The 8,488-nt window shown below is 45.8% G+C and overlaps 3 non-coding genes across 3 annotated transcripts; all 3 read right to left on the bottom strand.

Annotated features, from left to right (window-relative positions):
* Positions 1-2,032: 2,032 nt before the first annotated feature.
* LOC130319369 (U2 spliceosomal RNA) lies at positions 2,033-2,223 on the bottom strand. The gene has a single exon (XR_008865576.1). It is a non-coding gene; the product is annotated as a U2 spliceosomal RNA (small nuclear RNA).
* Positions 2,224-4,317: 2,094 nt separating this feature from the next.
* Positions 4,318-4,508, bottom strand: LOC130319367 (U2 spliceosomal RNA). Its single transcript, XR_008865575.1, has one exon. It is a non-coding gene; the product is annotated as a U2 spliceosomal RNA (small nuclear RNA).
* A 2,088-nt stretch (positions 4,509-6,596) lies between these two features.
* On the bottom strand, positions 6,597-6,787 carry LOC130319366 (U2 spliceosomal RNA). The gene has a single exon (XR_008865574.1). It is a non-coding gene; the product is annotated as a U2 spliceosomal RNA (small nuclear RNA).
* Positions 6,788-8,488: the final 1,701 nt, after the last annotated feature.

The following is an 8,488-nucleotide window of genomic DNA, read 5'->3' as shown; positions in this document are numbered from 1 at the left end:
GCTGTCAGGGAGGCTGCCAGACAATTTTCCATGCACACTCTGGGCTGGGGGGCAGTCAACCACCAGTACACACAGCAGAACCTAAACCCATACCATTATTGCTAAGCAGCAAGACAGGGGCCCATTGCACTCCCACGGGGCCTTTTTAAATGCAATCCATAACCCGGATTTGCCAGGAACCCTTCTTACTCCTCCTACTTGCATGTGACACTGGGCTTAGGATCTGCATAGGAAACACACACACAAGCACACACCTACCTTTGTTGCCTGCAGATGCCTCCTTGGCTGTCCCCAAACGGTATCAAACCAACACCCACGGGAAGCTGTAAGCATAGAGGACATGCCTGCACCCCATTGGACTTACCTGTGTGGGTTAAATCCGGGTTATTTGACAACCTATGGCGGTGATGGTTCTGCTCAGGCAGAGCAGTGCTGATGCTCCTCATAAAGCTGTCGCTGCTGTGAAGGTTCTAGGTGACATCACAAATCCCTTTGGTTACATACACAACAAAGCTGGGTTGTTGTTGTTTACACTCTGCAAGGCCTGTGGAAGTGAGTGACATCATAGCACTGTAGTTCTGAGGGTTCAAGATGGATGCAACAATCTCCTGTTGCTTCTATGAAGGCCGTAATAGACGACATCACCAAACAGCTCCATAGTCACATACACAGCAAAGGAGAGATGTTGTTTACACCTAGTGATGTCAGTGGTATTGAGTGACATCACAGCACAGTGCTAAGGCTCCTGGGCCTGGACACAGCAGCGGCTGCAATATCTCAACGGAGAATACGTTTATATCTATGTGTGTGTGTGCGCATATATATATATATATATATATATATATATATATATATATATATTTCTCCGCCGAAATCACTTTTAAACCCATTTCCACCTTTTTTTCCCTTCTCTTCCTCTTACTTTTTTTTCACGTTTTTTTACGTTTTTCTCCTTTTCGCCTCTTTTCTGGGCGTATTATTCTTCTTTTTCTTCTTTTTTTTCGTCTAATGCATACCCCATCAGTGCAGCAATGCTTATTCAATACCGCCAGCAGATGGAGACACTGGGGGATAATTTTCTAAGGATTTATACTGATTTTTCCTGTCTGAATTTGTCGCACAGAAAGTTGCAGGCCAAATATGTGTGACATTTCTGCGACTTTAGCTTCTAGAGCATTTTTACAACATTATACATAGGTGCTGAATACATAAAAAGCGACTGTTCAGCGACAGACAAGTCGCATCGGCTGAAAGTAGGCCAGAATGTCAGTCCATGTTGGAGCAGGTTTAGATACAGTCTAAAGCATAGATCTCAAAGTCTGTGCACAGAATTTAGCAAGGGCCTCGCACCTTCTGATGCATCAGGTAGGTGCACAATAGCATAGCCTAACCCTCTGTACTTTGGTCTATATTGATGCGGGACATAGACAGCCAGCTGATGACCAATCCATTAGTGCAATGGATGGCTGGAAGCATTTGTCTTTGCCTTTGCAATACCACAGAAGCAATGCATGGTCAATGTACAGCAATGACACACCTGTGTGAACAGCCAGGAGACCCCCCCCCCCCATGTTATGTTACATAGTTACATAGTTAGTACGGTCGAAAAAAGACATATGTCCATCACGTTCAACCAGGGAATTAAGGGGTAGGGGTGTGGCGCGATATTGGGGAAGGGATGAGATTTTATATTTCTTCATAAGCATTAATCTTATTTTGTCAATTAGGAACATTCAGCACCCACCCGCTATCAAGGCAGCTGCCTATCATGTCATGCCCTACCTGCACAGGTGTGCTGGCTACTCAAATGATCCAATTAAGGAGGCCATTTAGTCAGCAGCAGCAGAAGTCCTGTGCCTAGACGCTCCAACAGGGGCCAGACACAAGCAGAAGCAGAAGCAGCAGAAGCAGCAGCAGCACCACCTTTTGTTTTTTGGCTGCAGCAGCAGCAAGGCCCACAGGGCTGGCTAGCTGGCTAGCCAGCAAGCAGGTAGCAATGAAAGTAGGAATCTTTCTTTTTAACCCTGTAAGGGGGTGGTGCACTGTACCCGAAGATACTGCCATATCGGGTCAATGCATAGGGCGACGGAAGCAAGCTTCGAAATCGGCCCCCGTTCTCAAAAATCCATTTAATATATGGTCCCCAGATAGGGGACGTATCAGATATTAAACTGATAAGAACAGATACTACACTTGATCTTAGCCAAAAGGCCGAGAAGCGATAACCGTGAAAGGGGCGGGCCCAACAAGGTCCCCTTCATGGGCACTATCACTGCTTGCTGTCAGGGAGGCTGCCAGACAATTTTCCATGCACACTCTGGGCTGGGGGGCAGTCAACCACCAGTACACACAGCAGAACCTAAACCCATACCATTATTGCTAAGCAGCAAGACAGGGGCCCATTGCACTCCCACGGGGCCTTTTTAAATGCAATCCATAACCCGGATTTGCCAGGAACCCTTCTTACTCCTCCTACTTGCATGTGACACTGGGCTTAGGATCTGCATAGGAAACACACACACAAGCACACACCTACCTTTGTTGCCTGCAGATGCCTCCTTGGCTGTCCCCAAACGGTATCAAACCAACACCCACGGGAAGCTGTAAGCATAGAGGACATGCCTGCACCCCATTGGACTTACCTGTGTGGGTTAAATCCGGGTTATTTGACAACCTATGGCGGTGATGGTTCTGCTCAGGCAGAGCAGTGCTGATGCTCCTCATAAAGCTGTCGCTGCTGTGAAGGTTCTAGGTGACATCACAAATCCCTTTGGTTACATACACAACAAAGCTGGGTTGTTGTTGTTTACACTCTGCAAGGCCTGTGGAAGTGAGTGACATCATAGCACTGTAGTTCTGAGGGTTCAAGATGGATGCAACAATCTCCTGTTGCTTCTATGAAGGCCGTAATAGACGACATCACCAAACAGCTCCATAGTCACATACACAGCAAAGGAGAGATGTTGTTTACACCTAGTGATGTCAGTGGTATTGAGTGACATCACAGCACAGTGCTAAGGCTCCTGGGCCTGGACACAGCAGCGGCTGCAATATCTCAACGGAGAATACGTTTATATCTATGTGTGTGTGTGCGCATATATATATATATATATATATATATATATATATATATATATATATATATATTTCTCCGCCGAAATCACTTTTAAACCCATTTCCACCTTTTTTTCCCTTCTCTTCCTCTTACTTTTTTTTCACGTTTTTTTACGTTTTTCTCCTTTTCGCCTCTTTTCTGGGCGTATTATTCTTCTTTTTCTTCTTTTTTTTCGTCTAATGCATACCCCATCAGTGCAGCAATGCTTATTCAATACCGCCAGCAGATGGAGACACTGGGGGATAATTTTCTAAGGATTTATACTGATTTTTCCTGTCTGAATTTGTCGCACAGAAAGTTGCAGGCCAAATATGTGTGACATTTCTGCGACTTTAGCTTCTAGAGCATTTTTACAACATTATACATAGGTGCTGAATACATAAAAAGCGACTGTTCAGCGACAGACAAGTCGCATCGGCTGAAAGTAGGCCAGAATGTCAGTCCATGTTGGAGCAGGTTTAGATACAGTCTAAAGCATAGATCTCAAAGTCTGTGCACAGAATTTAGCAAGGGCCTCGCACCTTCTGATGCATCAGGTAGGTGCACAATAGCATAGCCTAACCCTCTGTACTTTGGTCTATATTGATGCGGGACATAGACAGCCAGCTGATGACCAATCCATTAGTGCAATGGATGGCTGGAAGCATTTGTCTTTGCCTTTGCAATACCACAGAAGCAATGCATGGTCAATGTACAGCAATGACACACCTGTGTGAACAGCCAGGAGACCCCCCCCCCCATGTTATGTTACATAGTTACATAGTTAGTACGGTCGAAAAAAGACATATGTCCATCACGTTCAACCAGGGAATTAAGGGGTAGGGGTGTGGCGCGATATTGGGGAAGGGATGAGATTTTATATTTCTTCATAAGCATTAATCTTATTTTGTCAATTAGGAACATTCAGCACCCACCCGCTATCAAGGCAGCTGCCTATCATGTCATGCCCTACCTGCACAGGTGTGCTGGCTACTCAAATGATCCAATTAAGGAGGCCATTTAGTCAGCAGCAGCAGAAGTCCTGTGCCTGGACGCTCCAACAGGGGCCAGACACAAGCAGAAGCAGAAGCAGCAGAAGCAGCAGCAGCACCACCTTTTGTTTTTTGGCTGCAGCAGCAGCAAGGCCCACAGGGCTGGCTAGCTGGCTAGCCAGCAAGCAGGTAGCAATGAAAGTAGGAATCTTTCTTTTTAACCCTGTAAGGGGGTGGTGCACTGTACCCGAAGATACTGCCATATCGGGTCAATGCATAGGGCGACGGAAGCAAGCTTCGAAATCGGCCCCCGTTCTCAAAAATCCATTTAATATATGGTCCCCAGATAGGGGACGTATCAGATATTAAACTGATAAGAACAGATACTACACTTGATCTTAGCCAAAAGGCCGAGAAGCGATAACCGTGAAAGGGGCGGGCCCAACAAGGTCCCCTTCATGGGCACTATCACTGCTTGCTGTCAGGGAGGCTGCCAGACAATTTTCCATGCACACTCTGGGCTGGGGGGCAGTCAACCACCAGTACACACAGCAGAACCTAAACCCATACCATTATTGCTAAGCAGCAAGACAGGGGCCCATTGCACTCCCACGGGGCCTTTTTAAATGCAATCCATAACCCGGATTTGCCAGGAACCCTTCTTACTCCTCCTACTTGCATGTGACACTGGGCTTAGGATCTGCATAGGAAACACACACACAAGCACACACCTACCTTTGTTGCCTGCAGATGCCTCCTTGGCTGTCCCCAAACGGTATCAAACCAACACCCACGGGAAGCTGTAAGCATAGAGGACATGCCTGCACCCCATTGGACTTACCTGTGTGGGTTAAATCCGGGTTATTTGACAACCTATGGCGGTGATGGTTCTGCTCAGGCAGAGCAGTGCTGATGCTCCTCATAAAGCTGTCGCTGCTGTGAAGGTTCTAGGTGACATCACAAATCCCTTTGGTTACATACACAACAAAGCTGGGTTGTTGTTGTTTACACTCTGCAAGGCCTGTGGAAGTGAGTGACATCATAGCACTGTAGTTCTGAGGGTTCAAGATGGATGCAACAATCTCCTGTTGCTTCTATGAAGGCCGTAATAGACGACATCACCAAACAGCTCCATAGTCACATACACAGCAAAGGAGAGATGTTGTTTACACCTAGTGATGTCAGTGGTATTGAGTGACATCACAGCACAGTGCTAAGGCTCCTGGGCCTGGACACAGCAGCGGCTGCAATATCTCAACGGAGAATACGTTTATATCTATGTGTGTGTGTGCGCATATATATATATATATATATATATATATATATATATATATATATATTTCTCCGCCGAAATCACTTTTAAACCCATTTCCACCTTTTTTTCCCTTCTCTTCCTCTTACTTTTTTTTCACGTTTTTTTACGTTTTTCTCCTTTTCGCCTCTTTTCTGGGCGTATTATTCTTCTTTTTCTTCTTTTTTTTCGTCTAATGCATACCCCATCAGTGCAGCAATGCTTATTCAATACCGCCAGCAGATGGAGACACTGGGGGATAATTTTCTAAGGATTTATACTGATTTTTCCTGTCTGAATTTGTCGCACAGAAAGTTGCAGGCCAAATATGTGTGACATTTCTGCGACTTTAGCTTCTAGAGCATTTTTACAACATTATACATAGGTGCTGAATACATAAAAAGCGACTGTTCAGCGACAGACAAGTCGCATCGGCTGAAAGTAGGCCAGAATGTCAGTCCATGTTGGAGCAGGTTTAGATACAGTCTAAAGCATAGATCTCAAAGTCTGTGCACAGAATTTAGCAAGGGCCTCGCACCTTCTGATGCATCAGGTAGGTGCACAATAGCATAGCCTAACCCTCTGTACTTTGGTCTATATTGATGCGGGACATAGACAGCCAGCTGATGACCAATCCATTAGTGCAATGGATGGCTGGAAGCATTTGTCTTTGCCTTTGCAATACCACAGAAGCAATGCATGGTCAATGTACAGCAATGACACACCTGTGTGAACAGCCAGGAGACCCCCCCCCCCATGTTATGTTACATAGTTACATAGTTAGTACGGTCGAAAAAAGACATATGTCCATCACGTTCAACCAGGGAATTAAGGGGTAGGGGTGTGGCGCGATATTGGGGAAGGGATGAGATTTTATATTTCTTCATAAGCATTAATCTTATTTTGTCAATTAGGAACATTCAGCACCCACCCGCTATCAAGGCAGCTGCCTATCATGTCATGCCCTACCTGCACAGGTGTGCTGGCTACTCAAATGATCCAATTAAGGAGGCCATTTAGTCAGCAGCAGCAGAAGTCCTGTGCCTGGACGCTCCAACAGGGGCCAGACACAAGCAGAAGCAGAAGCAGCAGAAGCAGCAGCAGCACCACCTTTTGTTTTTTGGCTGCAGCAGCAGCAAGGCCCACAGGGCTGGCTAGCTGGCTAGCCAGCAAGCAGGTAGCAATGAAAGTAGGAATCTTTCTTTTTAACCCTGTAAGGGGGTGGTGCACTGTACCCGAAGATACTGCCATATCGGGTCAATGCATAGGGCGACGGAAGCAAGCTTCGAAATCGGCCCCCGTTCTCAAAAATCCATTTAATATATGGTCCCCAGATAGGGGACGTATCAGATATTAAACTGATAAGAACAGATACTACACTTGATCTTAGCCAAAAGGCCGAGAAGCGATAACCGTGAAAGGGGCGGGCCCAACAAGGTCCCCTTCATGGGCACTATCACTGCTTGCTGTCAGGGAGGCTGCCAGACAATTTTCCATGCACACTCTGGGCTGGGGGGCAGTCAACCACCAGTACACACAGCAGAACCTAAACCCATACCATTATTGCTAAGCAGCAAGACAGGGGCCCATTGCACTCCCACGGGGCCTTTTTAAATGCAATCCATAACCCGGATTTGCTAGGAACCCTTCTTACTCCTCCTACTTGCATGTGACACTGGGCTTAGGATCTGCATAGGAAACACACACACAAGCACACACCTACCTTTGTTGCCTGCAGATGCCTCCTTGGCTGTCCCCAAACGGTATCAAACCAACACCCACGGGAAGCTGTAAGCATAGAGGACATGCCTGCACCCCATTGGACTTACCTGTGTGGGTTAAATCCGGGTTATTTGACAACCTATGGCGGTGATGGTTCTGCTCAGGCAGAGCAGTGCTGATGCTCCTCATAAAGCTGTCGCTGCTGTGAAGGTTCTAGGTGACATCACAAATCCCTTTGGTTACATACACAACAAAGCTGGGTTGTTGTTGTTTACACTCTGCAAGGCCTGTGGAAGTGAGTGACATCATAGCACTGTAGTTCTGAGGGTTCAAGATGGATGCAACAATCTCCTGTTGCTTCTATGAAGGCCGTAATAGACGACATCACCAAACAGCTCCATAGTCACATACACAGCAAAGGAGAGATGTTGTTTACACCTAGTGATGTCAGTGGTATTGAGTGACATCACAGCACAGTGCTAAGGCTCCTGGGCCTGGACACAGCAGCGGCTGCAATATCTCAACGGAGAATACGTTTATATCTATGTGTGTGTGTGCGCATATATATATATATATATATATATATATATATATATATATATATATATATTTCTCCGCCGAAATCACTTTTAAACCCATTTCCACCTTTTTTTCCCTTCTCTTCCTCTTACTTTTTTTTCACGTTTTTTTACGTTTTTCTCCTTTTCGCCTCTTTTCTGGGCGTATTATTCTTCTTTTTCTTCTTTTTTTTCGTCTAATGCATACCCCATCAGTGCAGCAATGCTTATTCAATACCGCCAGCAGATGGAGACACTGGGGGATAATTTTCTAAGGATTTATACTGATTTTTCCTGTCTGAATTTGTCGCACAGAAAGTTGCAGGCCAAATATGTGTGACATTTCTGCGACTTTAGCTTCTAGAGCATTTTTACAACATTATACATAGGTGCTGAATACATAAAAAGCGACTGTTCAGCGACAGACAAGTCGCATCGGCTGAAAGTAGGCCAGAATGTCAGTCCATGTTGGAGCAGGTTTAGATACAGTCTAAAGCATAGATCTCAAAGTCTGTGCACAGAATTTAGCAAGGGCCTCGCACCTTCTGATGCATCAGGTAGGTGCACAATAGCATAGCCTAACCCTCTGTACTTTGGTCTATATTGATGCGGGACATAGACAGCCAGCTGATGACCAATCCATTAGTGCAATGGATGGCTGGAAGCATTTGTCTTTGCCTTTGCAATACCACAGAAGCAATGCATGGTCAATGTACAGCAATGACACACCTGTGTGAACAGCCAGGAGACCCCCCCCCCCATGTTATGTTACATAGTTACATAGTTAGTACGGTCGAAAAAAGACATATGTCCATCACGTTCAACCAGGGAA

The sequence above is a fragment of the Hyla sarda genome, unplaced genomic scaffold, assembly GCF_029499605.1.
Source record: "Hyla sarda isolate aHylSar1 unplaced genomic scaffold, aHylSar1.hap1 scaffold_2117, whole genome shotgun sequence".
Taxonomy (NCBI): Eukaryota; Metazoa; Chordata; class Amphibia; order Anura; family Hylidae; genus Hyla; species Hyla sarda.
Note: the sequence above shows the minus strand (reverse complement) of the source record. Positions and strands in the feature narration are given on the sequence as shown.